This window comes from Delphinus delphis, chromosome 1 (assembly GCF_949987515.2).
Source record: "Delphinus delphis chromosome 1, mDelDel1.2, whole genome shotgun sequence".
Classification (NCBI taxonomy): Eukaryota; Metazoa; Chordata; class Mammalia; order Artiodactyla; family Delphinidae; genus Delphinus; species Delphinus delphis.
The window spans coordinates 141,717,610-141,733,197 of record NC_082683.1 but is presented as its reverse complement, the minus strand read 5'-3'; the positions used below and the strand labels follow the sequence as shown (position 1 = coordinate 141,733,197).

Here is a 15,588-nt window from a genome sequence, read left to right as displayed (position 1 = left end):
AAAACTTAAAATACCTATATCCATCAAACTCCACTACATTTTCCACTTTATTAGGATATTTCCCCACAATTAGACATCGCCTACCCCCTCACCTAAACCTAATAATAAGCCAAAAACTAGCAACTTCCTTACTAGCCCTAACCTGAATAGAAACCATCTTACCAAAAACTACAGCCTCCATTCAACTAAAGGCTTCCACACTAACCTCAAACCAAAAAACCCTTATCAAACTCTACTTCCTGCCTTTTCTCATCACTATTACCCTTAGCATAATCTTATTTAATTACCCCGAGTAATCTCCATAATAACTGCAACACCAATAAACAATGATCAACCTGTAACAATAACCAATCAAGTACCATAGCTATATAAAGCAGCAATTCCTATAGCCTCCTCACTAAAAAACCCAGAATCCCCTGTATCATAAATAACCCAATCCCCAACCCATTAAATTTAAATACAATATTCACCTTCTCACTCTCTAAAACGTACAATACCACTAAAAACTCAGTCATTAAACCTAAAAGAAATCCCCCTAACACAACTTTATTAGAAACCCAAACCTCAGGATATTGCTCAGTGGCTATAGCTGTAGTATAACCAAATACAACTAACATTCCTCCCAAATAAATCAAAAATACTATTAATCCTAAAAATGAACCACCAAAACTGAAAACAATCCCGCACCCTACGGCACCACCCACAATCAACCCTAAACCCCCATAAATAGGCGAAGGCTTTGAAGAAACCCCCACAAGACTAATGACAAAAATAATGCTTATAATAAAAACAATGTATGTCATCATTATTCTCACATGGACTTCAACCATGACCAATGACCAACATTCGAAAACCACACCCACTAATAAAAATCCTCAATGATACATTTATTGATCTCCCCACCCCATCAAATATCTCTTCATGATGAAATTCTGGCTCCCTACTCGGTCTCTGCCTAATCATACAAATCTTAACAGGCCTATTCCTAGCAATACCCTACACACCAGACACCTCAACTGCCTTCTCATCCATCACACACATCTGCCGAGACGTTAATTACGGCTGAATCATTCGATACCTACCTGCAGACAGAGCCTCTATATTCTTCATCTGCCTTTACGCTCACATTGGACGTGGCCTATACTATGGCTCCCACGCCTTCCAAGAAACATGAAACATTGGTGTACTATTATTATTCACAGTTATAGCTACCGCATTCGTAGGTTACGTCCTACCTTGAGGACAAATATCATTCTGAGGCACAACTGTTATTACTAACCTCCTATCAGCAATCCCCTATATCGGGACTACTTTAGTAGAATGAATTTGAGGTGGGTTTTCCGTAGACAAAGCAACACTAACACGCTTCTTCGCCCTCCACTTTATCCTTCCATTTATCATTACAGCACTAGCAGCCGTCCACCTACTATTCCTTCACGAAATGGGATCTAATAATCCCACAGGAATTCCATCCAATATAGACAAAATCCCATTCCATTCCTACTACACAATCAAAGACATTCTAGGTGCTTTATTACTAATCTTAACCCTACTCGCACTAACCCTGTTCACACCCGACCTACTAGGAGACCCTGACAACTACACCCCAGCAAACCCACTAAGCACCCCAGCACACATTAAACCAGAATGATACTTTCTATTTGCATATGCAATTCTACGATCAATCCCTAATAAACTAGGAGGAGTACTAGCACTACTACTTTCCATCCTCATCCTAATATTCATCCCAATACTCCGAACATCTAAGCAACGAAGCATAATATAACATGAAAAGATGCTCAACATCGCTAATTATTAGAGAAATGCAAATCAAAAGTACAATGAGCTACCACCTCCCACCAGTCAGAATGGGCATCATTAAAAAGTCTACAGATAACAAATGCTGGAGAGGGTGTAGAAAAAAGGGAACCCTCCTACACCGTTGGTGGGAATGTAATTTGGTATACCCACTGTGGAAAACAGTATGGAGGTTCCTCAGAAAACTAAAAATAGAATTACCATATGATCCAGCAATCCCACTCCTGGGCATATATCCGGACAAAACTCTAATTCAAAAAGATACATACACCCGTTGTTCATAGCAGCACTATGTACAATAGCCAAGACATGGAAACAACCTAATCATCCATCGACAGATGAATGGATAAAGATGTGGTACATATATACAATGGAATATACTACTCAGCCATAGAAAAGAGTGCAATAATGCCATTTGCAGCAACATGGATGGACCTAGAGATTATCATGCTAAGTAAAGTCAGTCAGAAAAAGACAAATACCATATGATATCACTTATATGTGGAATCTAACCTATGACACAAATGAACCTATCTAGGAAATAGAAACAGACTCACAGATATAGAGAATGGACTTGTGGTTGCCAAGTGGCAGGGAAGGTGGGGGAGGGACAGATTGGGAGTTTGGGGTTAGTAGATGCAAACCATTAAATATAGAATGGATATACATTCTTTTTGATATTCTTTTCCAGTATGTTTTATCACAGGATATTGGATATAGTTCCCTGTGCTATACAGTAGATCCTACTGTAGGTCTAATATCCTGTGATAAAACATAACGGAAAAGAATATGAAAAAGAATGTATATATACGTGTAACTGAATCACTTTGCTGTACACCAGAAACTAACACAACATTGTAAATCAACTATACTTCAATTAAAAAAAAAAGAAATATATATATTTGGTCATTCTCAGATGTATTTGGTCTTCTTCCACAGTTCCCGGCTCACAGCTCCCCAAACCCTTGGAATTTTCTGATCAGTAAGAGCAATGGGAGCATCTCTTGTTATATTTGGTCTCTTGTCCTAACTCCATGAAACACTTCAGGGCCAAAAAGGTGAAATGGGTGTCTTGTTTTTCATAACAAGCCCTTTCCATCACAACTGGGTTTTATGTTAATGAAGGTGACTTTGGATCCCACCCCAGGGTGTGGGGCCGGTTGCCAGGAGAACCAACCTCATGATCAGAGGGTTGGAACTTTGAGTCCTGCCCCATGATTTCTGGGGAAAGGAGAGGAGCTTGAGGTTGAATCAATTGCCATTGGCCAATGATTTAGTCAATCATGACTATGTAATGAAGCCTCCATAAAAGCCCCAAAGGACAGCTTTTTGGCCCTTTTTCCGAGAGCTTCCACATTGGGGAACCAGAACACTTCTGCATGCCACTTTTCAGGGCCCCAAGTTCCACGAGGACATAAGATCTCTTGTTCAGGACCTCGCCCTATGTATCTCTTCATCTGGTTGTTGATTTGTATCCTTTAGTATCCTTTTATAATAAATCAGTAATCTAGTGAGTAAATGGGTTTCCCTCAGTCTGTCAGCTGCTCTGGCAAATTAAACCCAAAGAGAGGGGTCATAGGAACCTCGATTTATAGTCAGTTAGTCAGAAGCACAGGCATCAACCTGGACTTATGATAAGCACCTGAAGTGGAGGGTGCTCAGGGGATGGAGCCCTTTACCTGTAGAATGTGATTCTATCTCTGGGTAGATAGTGTCAGAACTGAGGGAAATTGTATGACACCCAGCTAGTGTCCAAGAATTGGATCCAAGAATCCTTTTTCAGTATATGTGTGAGGCAGAGGGTGCCTGCACGACCAGCCCCAATAGAAACCCTGTGCCCTGAGTCTCTAAGGAGCTTCCCTGACAGTGGGCATTTCCTGGTGTCAGAGAATCAAGCATGTGGTATGTGACTCCACTGAGAGAAGGCTCCAGAAGCCTGTGCCTGGTTCCCCCCCAGGGGCTTCTCCCCAAGCCTTTTTCCTTTGCTGATCCTGCTAAGTATCCTTTTGCTGTAATAAATTTAGCTGTGAGTATGACCACACACCGAGTACTCCTAGCCAATCATGGAACCTGGGGGCGGTCTTTGGAACCTGACACAAATGGGTTTCATAGAATATACTATTAAAATAAATTTCACCTGTTTCTTTTTGCTTAACGCGGCTGCTGGAAAATTCATCATGATGGATGTGCTCACGTTATGTTTCCATTGACGTTACTGCTCCAGCACCTTGGAATGGCAAATGCTGAAGCAGTGAGGCCAGAGCTTCCATTTTATAGGAGAAACTGAGGCCCAGAAGGGGTGGTGGGTGTGGCTGTGACCACAGATCAAGGAGGGAACAGGAGGACGTGAGCAGGGAGCCTGCTGCAGGACTCCAGCCCCCAGGTACTTACCGGATGGACCTCGAGTGGTCGTCTTGAGGACTGAGGACTTTCCGGACAGGGGTGTCTGACTTCCTTTGTCACTGGACTCACTCCGGGCGCTGAGTGGCCACCTGGCCCAGTCCCCACTGGCCAGCCCCTTGATTTTGGCAGCGGTCACTGGAGTGGCTTTGGGGGTGTCAGTGCCAGGGTTTGGGTGGGTAGGTGACTTCCGGGCATGGCCTAGGCGCTCTCTCAGCCGGGAGGCAGCGTCTAAGGGTCCACCATGCAGATACTAGGCTGCGTGGGCAGAGATGGAGCGATCTCGAGGGGTCAGGAGTGTGTCCTCATCTGAGTCCGAGGTGCTGGGAGCGGCAGGCAAGGGGTCTGAGTTAAGACAGGGTGGGCAGGGACTTGCTGACAGACGTGGGTGATGTCTCCTGGACTCCTGGAGCGCCCGCCAGCTCCTGGGACCGAGCGCTGCTGTCGTTGGCGCTGCCAGGGGACACGTGTGCCAGAGCCATGGGCACGGCCTCCCGCTGCTCAAACTCACAGGATGACACCAGGCACAGGGCCACGTCGCGTGGGGAGGCCCTGGGCTGTGCTCGAGGGCCGCAGAGTGCGAGGTTCAGCTCGGCTTCACTCATGGCGGCAGGTGGTAGTGGTAGCACCTGCTCAAGGGAGACGAACAGGGACTCGTCCACCTCTATGGAGCGTGGGGAGCCCACCTCAGCGGGCAGCAAGAGCGTGGTCACTGAGGGGGAGGCGTCCGGCCTGGCCTCCCCACCCCGCAGCGGGCTCAGTGATAGTGGCCCGCAGTTCTCACCTGGCCCCTGGTGGGCCCCGACGGGCGAGGGTGTGCATGGCTGGGGCGTGCTGGCGGCCAACAACAGCTGCAGGGTTTTCTCCTCCAAGACGCCATCCTCCTTCCAGCCGGTCTCAGCCGCAGCTCCGTACTGCTCTCCTGGCTGCTCTCCTGGCTGGGCGTGGCCACCAGCTGCGGTCCCGGAAGCTGCCGGCCACGGTGGGTGGTCTGGCGTCTCCGCACCGGAAGCGGGGGGGCGGGGGCTTCGGGACCCATTCTCTACAGTCGGGACACCTGGGCGGGTTTTGTTAGGTGCTCTGCGGGGCTTGGGAGTCAGCCGGACGTCTGCCTTCTTGCTGCCGACCACAGTGGAGGCAGCCCGGCACCTCCTGTGGTCGGGGTCCTTTTTCACCTCCCAGGAGGTGGGCAGGAGTGAGGGGCGGCTTCGAAAAATGCAGGCTTAAAAGACAGAGTGCAACAAGCACGCACGCATTGAGATGTCAGCTATTTTGTGCAAAATATTTTAAGCTTCAGTTAAGAATTCTGATTTTTTACCTATAAGTAGAATGTCGAGGAGACAGTGTTATGTCAATCCAAACTTGTAATTATATAATTGTATATACATATATAATAATTTTTTGAAGACTTTTACTTGGGGGGAAGGGATCAGAGACTGAAATCTTTACATGGATGTTCTTGTTTAAAGAAAGCTTTTCTAATCTGTCTTCCTCTTCCTTAGTTTCACTGTGTATAGATGTAGATTCTGATTTAGAATTACCTGTGTCAATTTTGATACTCTCATACTTTCCATGTTCGAAAGTCTTCTAACTAAAATAAAATTTATTCTTCCAGTAGAAGCTTTCTGGTACCCTAATATGGCCGCTTATTAAGCTCATACAAGCTGGAATGTGTCTAAACCTGTGGACTGCATATCGGCTTGGTCTTCATGCACACAAAAACTCAGTCATTTAACTTAATTTCAAGATGTTAAATTACTTGAATTTCAGATTTTTTTAAAATAACAATTTATACCCACAAAAATACAGTTCTCCAACACATCTCCCACAAGGACTTCATTTCTCCCTGTGCCCCAAATGCATTTCTCTGCTCTACCTCTCTGTCACCCTCAATCCCACCCTCTACCCTTCCCGTCTGTCAAAGGATTGCACTCTCCTTCCTTATTGTAAAATTAGAAGCCTTCTAAGAAAAAACCTTGCATGATGATTTCTCATCACTCCAAACCCTTTCGTCTTCACGAGTTTCTTTTCTCCCCTTCCCGTTCCAGGGGAACAGGTGCTTTTCATCTCACCTGCTTCTAATTCTTCCTGTTTCCTGGGAAACTTATTCCGTTAATTATCCATCCCCCTTCCCAATTTTCCATCATTTCTAACTTCTTTCTCTCTCTTTCCAAATATGTCAGTTGTCCTCATATTTTTAAAATCACCGTTGATCCAGTTATCTCCTATCCATCTCTTGTTTCTTTTACACAAGCAGTAGAGTAAGTGGGTCCTGGCTAGATAGTCTGCTGCCCATCTTCCTGGGTTTGCAGCCCAGCTCCACCACCTGTTAGCTGTGTGACCACCAGCAAGTTACTTAATCTCTGAGTGTAAAATGCAGATGACCATACTGCTTTTATTAGCTCATTATCATTTTTTTATTTTCAAAAAGATTAACCATATTTCCCCCTATCTTTTTTTCTGTGGCCTCTCTTCCCTACCAAGTGTAGATGGTTGGAAATTTAAAGTCAAAACATAGATATGCAAAAATGCAACTTCATTTTCTCACAGGTGAATTTAACTTACTCATAAGCCCGGTTTATACTCCATGAAATTAGCCCTTGGAGGAAAATGAGGAGCTGCTGATTTTAAAGGTTGTCTGGTGCGTCAAAGCTCAATTTAAGCCTCTTCCATTGTATGTGCCTAATTACATCTAAGGGAAGAGAAGGACGCTCAGGGCAGTCCTATCAATAGCCTTCTAGGTGAAAAAGAATGTGTAGCAGGTTTAGCCTTAGAATCAGAGACAGAAATTTTTATCTCTACAGCTCAATGTCAATTTCATTGACAAAGACAATGAGGTGTAGCCTGTGAGGGGATGCTTTTGATCACAGCATTATATCTGAGAAAATAATTTTCCTGTGCAACTGCTGGGTGTATCTTTCCAAGGATGGACAAGAGTAGGAACAGTACTGTAAACAGTATTTCATTATTCTGAATTTTTTAGCTGACTCTTCTGCAATATTCTCCATTATGTGTTAACACTCAACTAGCAAAATACATACATATTTACTAAAACAAAAAGCTTAGAATTTTTTAATAAATATACTTTAATACATTGTGGTATAAGGAAGTCTTAGCATCAAGTGCATTCTAAACAGTAGCTGCTAAATTGACCCACACCAAAAGAACAACAAAACATAATCTTGGAGAGTTAATCTCTGACTGCTCAACCTTTTCTCACGGTGGGGTGAGAAAGGATTAAAGACTGCATTCCTCAGACCCTGCTTTTTCTCATGCGTTGAATCTTGTCTCTCTTAGCATACTGGAGCAATGCCTACAATAGCCTGAATTGCAGGAGGTAAGGCAGCTTAAATCAGAGAGACCATTCTGATTAGATGAGACTTGTTGCAAAATTCACCAGGTTTCAATTAGACTGAGGTTCTAGAATGAAGGGGGGAGGTAATTAAGCAGCTTGTGGATGGAAGATTATTTCTACTCCAAGGAAAAATGTGCTCTGGGATTTTCTTCCCTCCTAAAGTCAGCCAAAACTCAGCTCCCCTCCCTCTTCACTTTTTCCTATTTACTGCCTAAAGGAAATAGTATTCACAAAGACCAATTACACAATTATTTAATTATTTGGATGGCCACCTTCCCTGAACAAAATGATAGTATCAGGTGCTCATCCAGAGTGCAGCTTATGCAAGAGTGAAGACATCTGGTCATTTGGGTCACCGTGACAGAGCTCAGATGTGGGGATGGGTGTGTACTGTGACACCAAGCCTAATTGATGGTCAGCCATTAAACCACAGCTGATAAAAAAACATCATTTTATAGTTGAGTCATGATTATTGCATTTTCCTGTAGGCATTTGAAAAGAAATAAATGTGAAGTAATCTGTTCAGAACTACGGGAAATAAGTGAGCAATTCATGTACTAAAAATAATTGTCCCCTTTATTATTGAAAAAAATGTTCATTTCACTAAATATGTCTGCTAATTTCTCTGATAAATATTTTAATAAAGTAGATTTCGTAGAATCTTAATATATGACACAAATTCTCAAACCATCCATTAGCCAAGCTCATTTGTTTATTTATAGAAATACTAAAACATTTTCCATTACTAACAGAAGTTGGTAGGTCAAGACTATCCCTGCAGGCATGGCTAACACAAGATATCAGGAAGTATAGCCTACATATTACTTTTTTTAAGTTTTAAGTCAAGAAAATGCACAAATCATAAGTATACAGCTCAAAGAATTTTTACAGAAGGAAACATACCCGTCCAACTACCACACAGATCATGACACAGAACATTACCAGAATCCCAGGAACTTCCTTTGGGTCACATCTCCGTAACTACCACTTAGAAGGGAATTGCTCATCTAACTTCTATCACCACACTTTAGTTTTCACTGGTTTTGAACTTTAAGTGGAATCATACAAAGCGCATATACATGTGCTCTTATGTGTCTAATTTCTTTTACTCGATAGGTTGTGAGATTTATCTATGGTATCACAGTAGTTTTCATTGTTGCATAGCTCCCTTGTGGAAATATACCCAAATTTATTTATCCATTGGTGACATCTGAGTTGCTTTGGGCTGTTACAAACAATGATGCTCTGAACATTCTGGTACATGTCTTCTGGTATACATGCATAAGCATTTATCTTGGGAATAAACCTAGGAGAGAAATTGCTGAGTCATAGATTATGTGTACAGTTTTCCAAAGAGGTCTTGCAAATTTAAACTCCCACCATTAGAATACAGAAGTTTCAGTTGTTCTACATTCTCACCAACTCTTGGCATTGTCAGATTTTTAATTTTTGCCATTCTGGTAGATGTGTAGTAGTAGCTCATCATGTTTTAATTTATATTTCCCTGATGACTAAAAATTTGAGTGTCTTTCTTTAATGCTTATTGGTCATTTGGATATATTCCTTTGGGAAGTTCTGGTTCAAGACTTTTCCTACGTATTAATTAGAATGTCCTGTCTTTTATTGATTTGTCATACTTAATTAAATAATCTGGATGAGTCATCTATTGTATATAATATATAGCAAATTTCTTCCTCCACTCTGTGGATTGTCTTTCATTCTCGTCAGGATAATTTTTAAAAAGAGGAGCTCTTAATTAAATTAAATTTAGTAAACTTTTATGATTATTGCTGCTTGCTCTCCACTTGTGAAATCTTTGTTTAATAAATCTTTGCCTACCACAAGGTCATAAAGATATTTTCTCTCTTATATTATCTTCTAGAAGTTTTATTGTTTTATTTTTTCTATTTCACCTGCATTTGATTTTTGAGGCTTGTATGAGGTGGGGATCAATGTCCATTTTTTCCCACATCGGTAGCTAGTTGATTGAGCACTATTTGGACCTGAAACCATCTATTGCAATAATATTTTGTTTTTAATCAGTTGACCAAATATGTGTGAATCTGTTTCTAAATTACTCATCCTACTTTATTGGCCTAGTTCTCTATCCTCGGGCCAGTATCCTACTCTTGATTATTATTACTTTTAGCAAGACTTGATATCTAGTAGTCTAAGTCCTCCAACTTTGTTCATCAAGGTTCCCATATCTATTCTCAATTCTTTGCTTTTTGATATGAATTTTAGGATCAGCTTTATATTTCCTAAAAAAAAGCCTACTGGAGTCTATAGATCAATATAGGGACAAATTATATCATTGTAATATTTAATAATTTTATCCATAAACACAAGTTATTATTCCATGTATTTAGGTCTTTAATTTCTCTCATTAATGTTTTAAGCTTTTGTATTCTTTTTTTTTTAAAGTATCATTAGACTTTAATACTTTTTTTTTCATGAAAGAATCAGCAATTGATTTTGGGTTTTTTCTGGCTCCAATCTCATTGCAGAGTTTGTTGGAACCATTTTCAAAACTGCTCAGCTTTGTAATTCAGAATGCTGCCTTCACTTTGGCCCACCTGGTGCAGGTGTGTGGCTTATGTTATTGAGCTTTCACTAAGGTAAGGTTGCATGTGTGTATGTGTCCCTGGGAAACAAACAACTGGAAGAAACATATTCTTTCTAATCAGTATCAAATCCCTCTTAGGTTAATTGCCTCGATATAGTTAAAAGTGAGTAATTCTACTGAGGTCTAATAAAAATCATTAGAAGGAAACACCTTGCACACACAAATATATAAACTATATGTTAAATATGCAAATTTGGAGAACTAAGGGTCATGTGGTTTAGAAGAGAAGAGGTATTTTGAATGAAATGAGATAATGGTCTAAATGACCTCTAATGTCCTTTTCAAGTTCACCATCCTATGATTAGTGGGCAAGCCATCAGTACATATCAATTTTATACCCAGAGTAGAAAAATATCAGCTTGTCATTGGAAAAAGACTATGGAGAGTTCCTTAATTCTCATCATTTGTCTGTCTCCCCAGTTCTGGGTTCTTGGCCTCTGAGATTGTAATCTCATCTTTTGTCATCTTGCTTTGATAATGGTTTCTCTATTGCATAATCTTTAGTATCCCCTGCTCCACTACTGAGGAAGTGGAAAAGCACTGCTTGCCCAGCGCATATAGCAGCCTTGTTGGTGCTGGTAGACACTGTCCTAATGGAAAAGAAGAAGGCAGGGCAAGTTGAGAACGTTTCTGTCCTTAAGAACAATGCACAAATGTTACTTTTCCAATTTCCAAATTTTCCAAGTTTATTTTCAGTGGGGTTTCTGTTTCTGTTGTTCCCTCTTTTTTATTTTTATTTTTTGCTTTTTATTTTTTTAATTTTATTTATTTTTAAAAATTTATTTATTTTTGACTGTGTTGGGTCTTTTATTGTTGTGCACGGACTTTCTCTAGTTGCTGCGAGCTGGGGCTACTCTTTGTTGCAGTGTGCAGGCTTCTTAATGTGGTAAGCCTTTGTATTCTTATATGTCTTCAATAGATTTATTCCTAGGTCTTTGATATTTAAAATTTTCATTTAAAAACTAAACTTACAATTTTAAAGAAGTTAAACTTTATTTTAAATAGTTCATTACTAATATATAGAAATACCACTGAAGAAATTTGTACAAGATTAGTGCTATTTCTGTCTTAAACATTTGGGGTAATTTATGAACAAAGCTTTCTGGGCTGAAAAATTTCTTTATGGAAGGTTTTAAGTTATGGATTCAACTTCATTAATAGATATAAAATTCAGGATTTAAATTTCTTCTTATGTTAATTTTGTTTATTGTGTTTAGCAATAAATGTGTCCATTTTATCTAAATTGTCAAATTTATTGGCAAGATGTTGTTCAAATATCTTTAATTTCTAAAGTTTCTATAGGATCCATAGTGAGTTAACCTTTTTCCATTTCTGATATTGGTAATCTATACTTTTTCTCTTGTTTTAAACAATTTTTCTAAGATTTATAATTTCAACTCTTTGAATTTTGTTGAAATTTGTTTTACAGACACTTGAAAAATGATGCGTATCCTGCAGTTTTCAGTACAGTGGTCCATGTATGTCACTTAAGCCAAGTTTTAAAATTTAGTTATTTAAATCTTAACTTTCCTATATTCATCTGACCTTTTTTTTCTTTTTTTTGTGGGGGGGGTCTATACATTTGTTACTGAAAAAAAGTGTGTTAAATCTCCAAATCTAATAGATTTGTATATTTCTATTTTTCTTCTTAGCTCTATGTCAGAGAGAGAGAGACAGGAAGACAGAGGGAGACAGAGAGAAAAGCAGAGTAATAGAGAGAGAGAGAGAGTGAGAAGGAGGAGAAGGAGAAGATTCTTTGACATAAATCATAACAATAATTTTTTGGATCTGTTACCAAAGACAAAGGAAACAAAAGCAAAAATAAAGAAATGTGACCTAATTAAATGTAAAAGCTTTAGTGCAACAAAGGAAACCATTGAAAAAACAAAAAGACAACCTACTTAATGGGAGAATGTATCTGCAAATGATATAACCGATAAGGGGTTACTACCCAAAATATATAAACAGCTCACACAACTCAATATCAAACAAATAAACAACTCAGTTCAAGAATTGGCAGAAGATCTGAATAGACATTTTTTTCTAAAGAAAGGCATACAGATGGCCAACAGGTACGTGAAAAAATGCTCATATCACTAATCATCAGAGAAATGCAAATCAAAACCACAGTGAGATATCACTTCACACCTGTCACAATGGCCATCAACAAAAAGACCACAAATATAAATGTTGGTGAGGATATGAAGAAAAGGGAACCCTTGTAAACTGTTGGTAGTAATGTAAACTTGTGCAGTCACTGTGGTAAACAGTATGCAGGTTCCTCAAAAAAGTAAAAATAAAACTATCATATGATCCAGCAATTCCACTCCTGGGTAAATATCTATAAAAAAATGAAAACACTAATTTTGAAAGTTACAAGCGCCCCAAAGTTCATAGCAGCATTATTTACAATAGCAAAGATATGGAAGCAACCTAAGTGTCCATCAACAGAGGAAAGGATAAAGATGTGGTGCACACACGCGCGCGCGCGCGCACACACACACACACACACACACACACACATATATACAGAGAAATATTAGCCATAAAAAGAAGGAAATTTTACCATTGGCAACAACATGGATGGACCAGGAGGGTATTATGCTTTAGTGAAATAAGTCAGAAAGAGAAAGACAAATACTGTATATTTTCACTTATATGTGGAGTCTAAAAGAATAAAACAAACAAATGAATATAACAAAACAGAAATCAACTCACCAATATAGAGAACAAACTAGTTACCAGTGGGGAGAAGGAATAGGGTAGGGGGAAGAGAGAAGTAGTGAATTAAGAGGTACAAAATACTATATGTAAGATAAAAAAGCTACAAGAATATATTGTACAGCATAGAGAATATAGTCAATGTTTTATAATTACTTTAAATGGAGTATAACCTATAAAAATATTGAATCACTATGTCACACACCTGAAACTACTATAATATTGTAAATCAACTATACATCAATCAAAATAAATACATAAATAAATAAATTCCATACTTTTAAAACAATGCATTTATTACTACACATGAAAACCTCAATGTTGGAGGTTGGTACAAGATGGCAGAGTAGAAGGACGTGCTCTCACTGCCTCTTGCGAGAGTACCGAAATCACAACTGCTGAACAATCATCAACAGGAAGACACTGGAACACACCAAAAATGATACCCCACATCCAAAGACAAAGGAGAAGCCACAATGAGATGGTAGGAGGGGCGCAATCACAATAAAATCAAATCCCATAACTGCTGGGTGGGTGATTCACAAACTGGAGAACACTTATACTACAGAAGTCCACCCACCAGCGTGAAGGTTCTGAGCCCCATGTCAGGCTTCCCAACCTGGGGGTCCAGCAATGGGAGGAGGAATTCTGAGAGAATCAGACTTTGAAGGCTAGTGGGATTTGATTGCAGGACTTCGACAGGACTGAGGGAAACAGAGACTCCACTCTTGGAGCGCACACACAAACTAGTGTGTGCATCGGAACTCAAGGGAAGGCACAGTGACCCCATAGGAGACTGAAACAGACCTACCTGCTAGTGTTGGAGGGTCTCCTGCAGAGGCAGGGGGTGGCTGTGTCTCACTGTGAGGACAAGGACACTAGCAGCAGAAGTACTGGGAAGTACTCCTTGGTGTGAGCCCTCCCTGAGTCCGCCACTAGCCCCACCAAAGAGCCCAGGTAGGCTCCAGTGTTGGACCGCCTCAGGCCAAACAACCAACAGGGAAAAGACCCAGCCCCACCCATCAGCAGACAAAAAGATCAAAGTTTTACTGAGCTTTGCCCACCAGAGCAACAGTCAGCTCTACCCACCACCAGTCCCTCCCATCAGGAAACTTGCACAAGCCTCTTAGATAGCCTCATCCACCAGAGGGCAGACAGCAGAAGCAAGAAGAATTACAATCCTGCAGCGTGTAGAACAAAAACCACATTCACAGAAAGACAGACAAAATGAAAAGGCAGAGGACTATGTACCAGATGAAAGAACAAGATAAAAACCCAGAAAAACAACCAAATGAAGTGGAGATAGGCAACATTCCAGAAAAAGAATTCAGAATAATGATAGTGAAGATGATCCAGGACCTCGGAAAAAGAATGGAGGAAAAGATCGAGAAGATGCAAGAAATGTTTAACAAAGACCTAGAAAAATTAAAGAACAAACAAACAGAGTTGAACAATACAATAACTGAAATGAAAACTACACTAGAAGGAATCAATAGCAGAATAACTGAGGCAGAAGAACGGATAAGTGACCTGGAAGACAGAATGGTGGAAGTCACTGCCATGGAACAGAATAAAGAAAAAAGAATGAAAAGAAATGAAGACAGGCTAAGAGACCTCTGGGACAACATTAAACGCAACAACATTTGCATTATAGGGGTTCCAGAAGGAGAAGAGAGAGAGAAAAGACCTGAGAAATTATTTAAAGAGATTATAGTCGAAAATTTCCCTAACACTGAAAAGGAAATAGCCACCCAAGTTGAGTAAGCGCAGAGAGTCCCAGCAGGATAAACCCAAGGAGAAACACACCGAGAAACATAGTAATCAAATTGCCAATAATTAAAGACAAAGAAAAATTATTAAAAGCAACAAGGGAAAAAAACCAAATAATATACAAGGGAACTCCCATAAGGTTAACAGCTGATTTCTCAGCAGAAACTCTACAAGCCAGAAGGGAACGGCATGATATACTTAAAGTGATGAAAGGGAAGAATTTACAACCAAGATTACTCTACCCAGTAAGGATCTCATTCAGATTCATCTGGAAGTCAAAAGCTTTACAGACAAGCAAAAGCTAAGAGAATTCAGCACCACCAAACCTGCTCTACAACAAATGCTAAAGGAACTTCTCCAAGTGGGAAACACAAAAGAAGAAAAGGACCTACTAAAACAAACCCAAAAGAATTAATGAAATGGTAATAGGAACATACATATTGATAATCATCTTAAATGTGAGTGGATTAAATGCTCCAACCAAAAGTCACAGGCTTGCTGAATGGATACAAAACCAAGAACCATATATATGCTGTCTACAAGAAAGTGAGGGAGTGGAAAAAGATATTCCATGCAAATGGGAATCAAAAGAAAGCTGGAGTAGCAATACCCATATCAGATAAAATAGAGTTTAAAATAAAGAATGTTACAAGAGACAAGGAAGGACACTACATAATGATCAAGGGATTAATCCAAGAAGAAGATATAACAATTATAAATATATATGCACCCAAGATAAGAGCGCCTTAATACATAAGGCAAATGCTAACAGCTCTAAAAGAGGAAATCGACAGTAACACAATAATAGTGGGGGACGTTAACACCTCACTTACACCAATGGACAGATCATCCAAACAGAAAATTAATAAGGAAACACAAGCTTTAAATGACACAATAG

General features: G+C 39.9%; 1 pseudogene; it reads right to left on the bottom strand.

The window, feature by feature from the left end:
* Positions 1-2,572: 2,572 nt before the first annotated feature.
* LOC132429208 (microtubule-associated protein 1S-like) lies at positions 2,573-5,792 on the bottom strand (annotated as a pseudogene).
* Positions 5,793-15,588: the final 9,796 nt, after the last annotated feature.